Source organism: Elaeis guineensis, chromosome 4 (assembly GCF_000442705.2).
Source record: "Elaeis guineensis isolate ETL-2024a chromosome 4, EG11, whole genome shotgun sequence".
In the NCBI taxonomy this organism is placed as follows: domain Eukaryota; kingdom Viridiplantae; phylum Streptophyta; class Magnoliopsida; order Arecales; family Arecaceae; genus Elaeis; species Elaeis guineensis.
The window spans coordinates 130,820,400-130,832,909 of NC_025996.2; positions in this window are offsets into that span (position 1 = coordinate 130,820,400).

Here is a 12,510-nt window from a genome sequence, read left to right on the forward strand (position 1 = left end):
GATCAACTCTTTGATCCTCCGTCGATCAACCATCTGATCGATCCATGTCCATCGTATACAACAAGCTTGCAATTCGATCAATCTTTGACGTGCATAATCATCACATAATACAACCCAGAAGATAATAACAATAATTATTACAATCTTTTTAATGAGACTCATAGGTCTCCAAATTATATTAATCCATATGATGCACGCAAGCACCCAATATACATATATCAGATCTAATCTAATGAGATGCATAGGCCTCCAAATACATCCATCGTTTGATATGTGCAAGCACCATAATCTAATCATAGAGCACATCACACACCTAAAAGTGTCTATCCATGATCATCACCTCGTGTATCCAATACATGAAAAATGAATTTCAGATCTGAATACAATTGACTTGTATGCTTTTAAACGATCTATTGATCATAGGGATCATAATTTTGATTGCTTGTAATCAGCCATCACAGCATCAAAACCATGAAAATCAGCAAACATGTTCAATTATTATCAAATCTAAGATCCTCATCTTAATCATATGAAGGTGGCTCTGATATCACTTAAAGAAAATTTGACAGCATGCAGAAAAAAATTTGAAATGTAGCAGAATAAAATTAGATTTATTCTCACACATGCAGGCATAAGATTGTATCTCAAAATTTAGGATCCCTCATATTTTAAGATTAAGATAAAACTAAATTAAAGAAAAATCTGATCTTCATCTTATGTGGGTAGACCTTCATTGCGATTCAATGATCGTGGATATTTTCACGGGTTTCTTTGAAGCCGCACATGCGTCCGATCTCTATAGATATCCACACAAAAAATGATCTAAGATGTTCCCTTGATTTTGATCTTTTTTCTCCAAGAAAAATTAGTACACAAAATCTCAGATTCAGCTCTCAAACTCGAACCAACTTTTGATCCAGATGCAAGGAAAAAGAGAGAGAATAATTCTTTCTCTTGGCGTGTAAAAAAGAAGGATGCCTCCTTTTCCTCCTCCTTGTGTGCGTATGTGAGAGAGGACATGAGAGAGAGAGGGCATGAGGAGAGAGGGCGTGAGGCTAAGTGGGGCATGGGTTCTCTTGGCTCTTATCTCAAACCCTACTAGGGTTTGAGATTTAAATAGATCCCTAAGAGTCCTTGTTGCATGGGACTTTGACCAGATCAAAATCCCAATCCTAGAAGGACTCTCAATCACTCTTCTCTTGAGCATGCAACCACTTTAGACACCACCCCTTCTCCTTGTTTCACGTGGAATAGGTGTTAGGCATCCAACACTTGGCGCATCTTTGTGTGTGCTTTGACTAGTCAACTTTCTATTGTTGAGAAAAATATCTCGAGATTCGATCTATAATAAACCTAGAATGAGATTTAAGATGATGAACAAAATCCAACGAGCCCAAGAACAATCCAAATAGAGTCCAAATGGAGGAGATATATACGAGAGAAGGCTAGCAGCAGGCTAGCATGGCCCACGAGACACCGAAGGGACCCACGGGCCAGTGCAGGCTGGCAGCTACATGGGCCAGCCCAGGCATGCATGGGTCGACCGTGGGTGTCTGACCCAGCATGGTTGCGGCCTAGCACATGGCGCCAGCCCAGTGTGGGCACCTAGGCCCATTTGTCCTTCACAATCCATGGTGGACTGCGCTCTGTCGTGGCTCACAGGCCGCATATAGATCGATGCACGATCTGATGGCCCAAAGAGCCATCAATCATGATCAGATGACTCGGATCACTTTCATATTTGATCAAAAGTTAAGAGGGCCTGATTGCATGATCGGATGACTCTGGTTTGAGCCAATCATGATCGGACGGTTTAGAAGATTTTTAGAGTTTGATTGGAGCTTGGTATCTCAGAGAAACACAATTTTGATAATTCTGGAGCCTATATAGCTTTGATTGATGAGTCATTCATTGCGTTAGATAGCTGGTGATGTCCTGATGGTGCAAAAAGGCTTCAAGAGAGGTTTTAGAGAGCTTTTATAAGAGTTTTGAAACTTCTTATTGAGAGATCTTCGTACAAGGGTTAAGTGGTGAGTTTTTCTTATATTTGTTTGATTTTCTTTCTCTCATTGTGAAGCTTGCATACCTCATAGAGGTAGGCTTGAGGTTAATCCACATTATCTTAATTTATTTATGATGTTGTTCTCTCTCTTTCTTCCCCAGCAAGTGATATCAGAGCATAATAATTGGCATCAAAGCAAGGTGGTATGGCAATAATTGGTATCAGAGCCTGGTTATCATGGACAAGTGGTACCAGATGATCCAAACAAAAATGGTGTTGATCGAGATAAAAGATGGAGAAGACAAACACAATCAAGGTAGAGATCAACCGATTCGATAGGAAGAATAATTTCTTCTTGTGGCAAACGAGGGTGAAGGATGTGCTCATCCAACATGGGTTGATCGATGCTCTCTTGTATGAGAAGAATCCAGCCACCATAGAAAAGAAGATCTGGAAGGGGCTATAGATGTAGATGGTGAGTACCATCTGCCTATACCTGATAGATGAGGTGGTGATTTATGTACTTGATAAGATTTTTTCGACGGTACTATGGTCGAAGCTCGAGAAGTTATACATGATGAAGTCCCTCACCAACACTCTCTTTCTTTGGAGATAGTTCTACCAACTATGGATGGATAAGGGACAGAGCGTGCAAGAGCATCTCAGTCACTTCTAAACAATTCTCATCGATCTTCTTAATGTAGGTGAGAAGAACACCAGGGTATTAGTCTTGCAAGTTTTGCTCTCTCCGTATGAGTCCTTGATGATTGCTCTTTTAATGAGAGAGAGCACCATCAAGATGGATGAGATCATCTCGGTAATTTTTCAGAATGAGATTCTCAGATGGGAGAATCAAACTTTGAGCTCAGATGGCGGCAACTTAGCTTTGATAGTTTCTGAAGCAGGTGACAGCAGACGGAGAGATAGAAGATCGTGAGGAGGATGATCCAGGTCTAAGATGAGAGATCCCGACAAGATCAAATGCAACCGATATAATGAGTTGGGGCATCATGTCAGAGATTGCCCTCAACTCAAAGATCGGATAAGGGCTACTGCAACGATGGCTAGTAGCGAGTCAAAGAATGATGTCCTGTTGATATCTGACAAGATATCTATTTTTTTCAGTAATAAATTTTAGATTCTACATGCACCTATCATTTATGTTACAGAGAGAAGCTGTTTGACTCCATAGAGAACAGCGAGGGCACTGTTCATCTGTCAGATGGATCGAGCAATATGATCAAAGATATCGAGACAGTCAGCTGGAGAACACATGATGGTGCAGTGAGGAGATTGGACGAGATCCGATACATACCCAATTTTAGATAGAATCTTATCTCACTAAGCAAACTGGATTCAAATGACTATAGGTGGGTAGCTGGTGATGGAATCCTGAAGGTTATGCATGACGATAGGATTATTCTGAAGAAAAAAAAGAGGACAAGAAGATATTACTATCTGACGGAGAGTCCAATACGAAGTAGAGCTTCGGGAGCCAGGGGAGCCCAACGTGAGACAGAGCTCCAAGTGGAGGAGGATCGGACATGAGATGCGAGACTTGGGAGGACGTGAGACGACATCGCAGAGTGAAGTTCCTATTATCGTAGGAGACTTCTCCGAGCGTATCTTTGGTCAGAGTGGACACAGCCCATGATAGAGGTGGGATCGAGTGGCTTGGCTCGACTCCTACATTTTTCCATCCATGAGACAGTAGGCATGCCCCAGGGCATGGGGGCAAGATAGATCACAGGCTCTTAAAGATAGATGGAGGCCGAATACCAAGTCGAGATGGAGATTATTGAGAAAAATATCTCAAGATTCAGTCTATAATAAGCCTAGAATGAAGTCCAGGATGACGAATAAAATCCAATGAGCTCAAAAACAACCTAAACAGAATCCAAATGGAGGAGATACGTGCGAGAGAAGGCCAACAGTAGGCTGGTACGACCCACAGGCTATCGGAGGGACCCACGAGCCGGCACAGGAGGCGGCTACATGGGCCAGTCCAAGCACACGTAGGCATGTGCGGGCCAACTATAGGTGTGCGGGCACATGCGGGTGTGGCCCTGGCCTAGCACAGGCGCCCAGGCCCATTTATCCTTTATTGTACATGGTGGACCATGCTTTGTCATGGCTCATAGGTCATGCATGGATGGTGTATGATCTGATGGTCCAGAGAGCTATCGATCATGATTAGATGGTCCAGATCACTTTTGGGTTTGATCAAGAGTTAATGGAGCCAGTTGCATGATCAGACAGCTCTAGTTTGAATCCGTCATGATCGGACAGTCCAAAAAGATTTTAGGACTTGATTTGAGCTTAGTATTCTAGAAAAATATAGTTTTGATGATTTTTGAGCCTCTATAGCTCTGATTGATGAGTTATTTATTGCGTTAGATAGCTGGTGACATTTTGATAGTGCAAAAAGACTTCAAGAGAGATTTCAAAAAGCTTTTGTGATGGTTTTGGGACTTCTTGTTGAGAGATCTTTGTACAAAGATTGAGTGATGAGTTTCTCTTATATTTATTTAATTTTCTCTCTCATAATGAAGGTTGCACATCCCGTAGAGGTAGGCTTGAGGCCAATCCACATTATCTTGATTTATTTGTGGTATTTTTCTCTCTTTTTTTTCTTTCTTTCTCGCCCAACAAGTGGTATCAGCGCACAACATCTATCTTATAAGAAGTCCAAGTCTAATAAAAAATTAGAGTTTAATCATGTGCTAGCATAGAGAACCTAAACCCTTTAGGATTTCTCATAAATCCTAATCCAATTAAAACTTCCAAAGCCCAATGTCAAATCTTAGACCAATTTTCTTATGTGTGTGATTCTGTAAGCTCTATTCTATCTGGTAGTAAGATATATTGTGATTACCATCAATAATATCATTGAAACTTCTTTTAATGGATTGAAATAATTTTAATTCAGCCAATGAGAATTATTGACCATCAAAATAATTCTCGTTGGTCTCATAATCCATCAGTGACACCTAGCAGTATATAGTGGCAATCCAGTAGAACGGAAAGAATGAACCTTTAGGTATAGTTACCATATGATACAGTTCTTCTATCGTAAGTTTCAATAAGATAAAGGTTATAAAAAATTTATCAAATCCTATCTATTATATGTAAGATTTATTCGATTTGAATTCATTATGTAAAATCTTATGAAATTTTTTTATTATTATTCACTCTATCATGGCCATGATCTTTAGAACTTAATCTCATAACTCACATAGGATCACTTCTTATCTACCAAAATCGTTAGATTTCATCTAGATGTACATTCTACTTTTACAATAAACCTACTGCAGCCAATCTACACTGCAAGGATCTGAACAGCTAGGGATCAAGTGTATGCACAGTCAAAATATAGTAACTCTATTGTGAGTAGTCGAGGCACTACAAGTTAAAAAATCAGTCACACTACTACAACATCAAGAAAGTCACTGACAAGTGAGTAGACATTTAAGTGACTTCTCATGTTGGTCACGCTTGATATCCTTAATCTCTAACAACCACCAACACTCTTACTTCAGTATTCCCATACCATAAACTCAAGACTTGTCTACCTTAAGAAAAGCGATCCGTGCATCAATTTTATCGGATCAATCACCATCCCTATGATAATCCATCGATTGAGATCAATTTAGAAATTAATCATCAATGATATATATCTCAAATTCTCAACTCTTGAGAATATATATCATCATCTTATTAATTTTCTAGATGATTTATGGATACATACACAACATGAATGAAAATAAAGTATCTATTTTATTAATGAATGATAAAATCAAGTATAAAATTATATCTTAGAAAGAGTAAATGTGTCAGCCAGATTTACTTTTAGGGATACATCTAACACCTATGTCCCTCCGAAACTGATTATGCTCCATGAGAGGTACACGAAAGGATATGCAAAAACCACCAAAGAGCCATATCACTAGCCTACAAGGTACTTCGATATAGATATTACTAGCCCACTATATGGTAGGACATGACCAACCTGGTCAGACAGTGCGATCGGTGCTAGTGGAATGTGAATATTCAGTGCTGACCTGCCATACCATTAACCCCCATCAATATGCCCTGACCCTTCATGCAGTGGGAAATGGATATCTTCATTCCATTTTCTCGAGCACTAGACCAATAGAAATTTTTACTCGTCATCATAGATTACCTCACCAAATGGGTGGAGGTCGAACCACTGGCTCGCATCACTAAAGCCAAGATAAAGGACTTCATCTGAAAGTCCATCATATGCCGATTTGACCTTCCTCGAGTATTGATCTCAGACAATGGCCGCCCATTCATCGATGCTTGATTTGTCAAGTTTTGTTGAGATTTGGGTATCTCACATGATGTTACATTGATAGGCCATCCCCAAGCTAATAAGGAAGCTAAGGTAACTAATCAGACTCTTCTACAGGGCTTGAAATCCAAGTTGGATCGTGCTAAAGGCTCATGGGCTGATGAGCTTAATCATATGTTTTGGGCTTACCAAACCATACAAAGAATATCCATCGAAGAGCCTCACCTTCAAGATGGAAGCGATCATTCTAGTCAAAGTCAGGATTTCCTCATTATGGGTTGAGAAGTACAACAAACCAAATAATTTTGAATGGCTCCGAGCAAACTTGGATTTGCTTGAAGAAGTCAAAGAAAGAGTTTGAGTAAGGATGGCAGCCTATCAACACAAGATCATAAAATACTACAGCTCCTGAGCCCGAGACAAGATATTCCAGATCGACGACTTGATTCTATGTCAAGCCGAGGTATCTCAACCAAGTGAACAAAGAAAGCTATCTTCCAACTGGAAAGGCCTTTATCAAGTGGATGAGGTCATCAGATCCGGGACCTACTACTTAAAGCAGCTAGATGGAACACCACTATAACGACCCTAGAACTCAGACAACCTAGGGACGTGCTACCAATAGTGTAACAACCACTCTTTCAATAAAAAGCAGATTTTTCTTTCTAATCCACAAATTTGGTAAATAATCATAAACCTCGTTCTTCTTGTGACAATACTCGGGCCGAAGACCTTGATGGCTAAAAGTGAGGGCTAACCTAAAGGACCCTCAAAGGCCCCTCGCTCCTAAAGCAAACTAAGTCAAAGAAAATTTATTCGTGCAAGAAGTGAAGGCTAACATATAGGACCCTCGAAGCCCTCAAATCTAAGTCACTTGGGCCAAAGATCTCAAACAGCTAAGAAGCGAGGGCTATCTTAAAGAACACTTGAAGGCCCCTCACTCCTAAAGTGAGCTAAGCTGAAGAAAACTTTGATCATGGGAGAAGTGAGGACTAACCATATATAACTCTCGGAGCCCTCAAATCCAAGTCACTCAGACCGAAGATCTTGAGTTGTCAAGAAGCAAAGGCTAACCTAAAGGCCCCTCGCTCCTAAGCGAGTTGAGCTGAAGAAAATCTTAATCGTGCGAGAAGCGAGGCCTAACTATATAGGACCCTCGAAGCTCTCAAATTCAAGTCACTCACTTCGAAGATCTTGGATGACCAAAAAGCGAGAGCTAACCTAAAGGAGCTAAGCCGAAAAAAATCTTGATCATGCAGGAGGTGAGGGCTAACCTATAAAGAGCCTCAAAGGCCCCATGCTCATAAGTAAGCCAAGCTGAAGAAAGACCATATGTTCGGAAAGTAAGGATTAATCCAAAAGAACCCTCAAAGCCCCTGAACCATCCTTCGGACGATGATCAACCAAGGTCACTCAAAAAAAAAAAAGCCACCCAGGCTGACTGAGTACCAATATGGATGATGCAACCCTAAAACTACCAATGGCTACCCCACGAAATCATGGAATGCCTAACCATGAGCATCGAGAACAATAGCCTAAAGCTTCCTAACAAAGTTAACAAACAGCAGCATCAACAAAATATTTTAGAATTCTCATTTCATCAATGTCGGATGAACCAACTACAATACTCGTTCGATGAATAATGGGTGGCCAAAAAGAAAGAGAGAACATGAGAAAAAGAGTACACATCTACATGACAAAATCCTAAGCTTCTAGAGCAGGACCACCTTTGGCCTAAGTGGGATCTTCAATGGTGGAATCCGGTGCATTTTTTATCTTGAGTACCTCAAGTTCATCTGGAAAGGGAACCTCAAGAAGACCAGCATCGATTTCAGAAAAAAATTGCTTAACTAAGGCTTTGTATTTCCTAAAGCCGACCCTATAAGTCATAACTAAGGTTTTTACCATTCCGAGTATGACTTTGATCTAATTGACAGCGACTCTGGCTTTCATTTGTTTGATCATATCCTCAGCGACACTAGTCGACACCTTCTGTGTAAGCTCCATCACCACTGACCTTCCCTGACTAACCAACCACTCCAAGGCAGCAATCCTTTCCCTAGCCGCATGGAGCTCATTCCGAAGTTGTGCAACCCTCTCCACAGTGCCTCTCTTCCCCTCTTCAGCTGCCTTGGCCGACCTCACACAAGTTTCGACTAACCAAGCTCTCTCTAAAGTAGATCTTCTGTCAACTTTTCTTAACTCCTCCTTTAGGTGCTTCACCTCTACAAAGGCCTCAATGCAAGCCCTTTCCTTTTCCAAGACTCTTTGCTTTATTTTAAAGGCCCTCTTCTTTGCTTTACAAGCGTCTCCCTTAAAAACTTCACCTGAATGCCAATTAACCAAGCCATGCTCTTCAGTAATGACTCAACACAATCATGGATAATCGAGCATCCACAAAATCCATAATGGCCCGACTATGTGAAGATAAATGAAGGCACAGGGATATTAGAGAAGAGATAGTGAGAGCTTCTAAGGTAAAACTTTTTCATTAAACAAAAATTCATCTTTACATGGGTTGATAGGCTAAGATGAAGTAAAAGATTACACAAGATTCTGACCTCAGTCAAGGCATCAACAACCTCAAGCTGAGAATCGATCGAGGAATCCATAGGAGCATCGATGGCTGGCTGAGCAGTCTCCTCGGTGGGCACTAGCATTGGCGAAGGCTGCTTCCCGATGACCATAGGATCTGGCCATGGTTGCCCTTCAGTAGTCGCAGGCTCTGACTGTAGTTGCCCTTTAGTGGCCGTGGACTCTGGTTGAGGATGATTTCATCAGTCTCTTCTTCATCATCCAAGAAAGATAGATCTAGTTGAGGAAGAGGCCTGATATCTTCTGGCAGCACCCTTCTTATTCGATGATGAAGGCTTCCTTGCTGAACTTGATCTTCTCATTCGAAAACTCTTGTGATGCACAAAAGGTTTCCACCACCAGATGACCGGCCTCGATGATTTGGCCTTCACCTTCTTCTCCATCTTGGCAATCTTCTCCCATGCCGCTCGACACCTCTTCTTTTCCAAAGTAATTTCTGCCTCAGTCTTTACCCTCGATGCCATGACCTCCTCTCATGATGCCTCAGCCTTCACTAGCGCTTCCTTGAGGTGCTTCACTTCAACCTCGACCTTCTCTGCTGCTGATCCAGCCTTTGCTGTAGCCAAGTCTACCTCTTCATATTTTCACTGGAGTGCCTTGGCATGGGCACATGCATCGACGGCGTCCAACCGAGCCAACCTTATTGAGTTTGTAAAAATTATAATATAGTGGCCTAACTGTGCACATAAGAAAAAGTAAGCTAATTATGGCAAGCACGCACAAAGAATGAGTTGAGGGAAGACTTACTCGAATGAAGAAATTTATCATGTCTCTCTGTTGAAGGTTCAAGCTCTAAGAGGTCCTCTGGGAGGAAAATCCTCTAGAGCAGATCATGAGCAACCCTCTAGTTTTCTAGGGTGCAATTGGATGGTGAACTTGAAGAGGTATCTGATCCTTGCTCGATTGGAGCAAGGCAGAGTTGACCTATTCGACTTGAGAAGATAGTTGACAAAGCCCCTTAGTTTGGGGGGCAGAAGTGGGGGTCAGAGGTCGGGGCTCTAGTAAACAAGCCTATACTAGAGAAGCGAGAACTATCCCGATTGAGGTGGATGGACCCCCGTAGGCAAGCTGTCCTGATGATTGCTTAACCGCGGCAGCTCTCTACTTCTTTTGAGCCTCGGCCATAGCCGAAGCTTTCCTCTTCTTTTAGGTGTTCTTCTTCAGCTGCTCAAGCACTTCAAGCTTCATATCTGCACCAAGCTGAGACAAGTTAGTTCCAAAAAAAATAAACCTATCGAACCAACGCTCACCTTGGAGGTTGGCTAGGTTAAGACTAACATTGAAGAGTGTCTCCTCCGATAGCAACTGTCTCAATGCCAAAACCTTATACTCATGCAAAATCTTGAAGCATTGAGTATCTTTGTCTCTTGGTACAAGAATCTAGCAGACCGACTTCTTCAGTCAGCCCCAATACGCAAATCCCCAATTCTTGATCAAAGAACAAGAAATGGAAAGTGCCCCTTCCAATTATGAATAGAGGAAGGAATGCCCTTGATCAAAAGAGTAATCTCCTTTCATGGGGAGATGTACCACTAGTCACTAGTATAAGGATGCCTTTTGATAGGAAAGAAAGTCTTGAATAAAAAAATTATCAGTCGAACCTCAGTCAAGAAGCAAGCAAGAGGAAGCCACAGACAAAGCACTAAAAGTTCAGCACAATCGAACTCAAGGATATATCTAAGAACTTGAAGAGCTATATGATAAAAGGATGAAGAGGAAGTCTAAGCCCAGCTCTAAATGACTCCTTCTATAGTCCAAGTCAATCTGGCAAAGGGTCATAGATCTGACCACTTAGCCTTGAAAGTTTTAGCTCATACTCGATCGAAATCCTGAACTGGGCTCGAATTAGACTTAGGTCGTCTAAGTCCAGTTCCAATGGAAAATGTCTAGGTACAAAGGACTCTTCTATCTTATGCCCGACATCCGACTCATTCAGACTGTACCCAAAAAAAGCTGAATCTGAGGACCAGCCCCCTACTGTGTTCCCCGATTCACCCATCTTAAGGCTAAAGGACTGCAAGCAATGGAAAGGGAGAAAAAGAGAGAAGCAGAAAGCCAATCAGAAGACAAATGAAGAATGGAAGAAAAAGGACTCAGAATCAGAAAATAGGGAAATAAAAGAATAAAGAAATCAGAGGGACCGACCTTTGACTGACACGATTGATGAGAGCAACCGAAAAGGTTGTTGGAAATTTCCAAGAGGGACTAGGAGGTTCTTTATAGAATAATGCCGCCGCAAAGCTCTGATGATGCAATGGTAAAGGTAGAAATGTGAAGAGGTGGAGCCCTATTTATAAAGTCCTCGAATAGTTTGGATCAAGCATTGATTCGACTAGAACCATCAGATAGTAGCCACATAGCATCACCCAATTGGTCAAATCGAACATGCCGGATGATAGATTTATGAAGGCATTTTGAATGGTACGTGCGACACTTTGGAATAGATGTGCTCATTAATGCCCATTGCCTGATGACTTTTGGTTAACTGTGCTGACCGTTGGATGCCATGCTTTGCCGAGTCAAAGGGATGCAAACATGCTATTCTTCCTAAAGGAATACAATTACGGCATATGTCATCGGTTGGATCTGCAAAGCCAGCTTGCCATACTCTCTTCATCCAACCCAATCTTGGTCCGAACTCAGGAGTAGGAGGCATGTGATATGGATAGAAAATCCTACCTCCTAGGCTGGAGATGCGAGCTACCTCAGTCACTACTGACCCTAGCTTCGACTGACTTTGATTTTTGTAGATCCATAATGCTCTAGCCGACCTTATCCGATATAATGGGAAGGCTTGACCTTAGGCTCCCGCATGGATTTTTAAATCCCACAATCATCAAAAACAACCGGCAATGAAGTAGATAAGGCAATAGATAACCATCAGATCTCGAAAAATCAGGTTAGAAATATCACAGGCAATGCGTCTGAAATGGTTGGGGAGACCTTCCGCACCTTTGCCCTCTCATGGCTCTCACCTCTATCTATAAATAGAGGTTTACAGGGGATATCAGGGATGCAATCTCTCCCTCTCACTCACTCTTTTCCATCCATTCCAAATTTTTGACTAGAGCATCAGCAGGTCCCACCTGTGCCAACTCCGACCAAGGACTTATTTTACAAGTCTAGCTATTGCAATCCTACAATTGCCGTCCAACTCCAGCTAAGCCGACCCAAGCCAAAAATCTGCGGCAACAATATGTATGTACACAAATATATATAAGTATGCATATATGGATGTATCTATGTTTATGTATAATTTATACATGTATACATGTATATATGTATGTATATCCATGTGTATATATATATACACACTTAAGATTTAATTTGATATACGTATGCATGTTTACACATATGATTTGATGTGTATATGCATCAAATTTGAGGTTTACTTATCCAAATTTAAGCATTCTCAATAAAATGAGGCAACCTTGGGACCGAGAACCTTTTAGGGGCACATATCAACAAGAATCAAGAAAAAATTTCTAATAATATTATAAAATGTGTAGTCTCTTCAATTGAAAGATGAACAAAAATAAGAAGTAAATGAGTAGTCTTAGAATGGGTAAATTTATCAAAATAATATTAATTTAAAAAA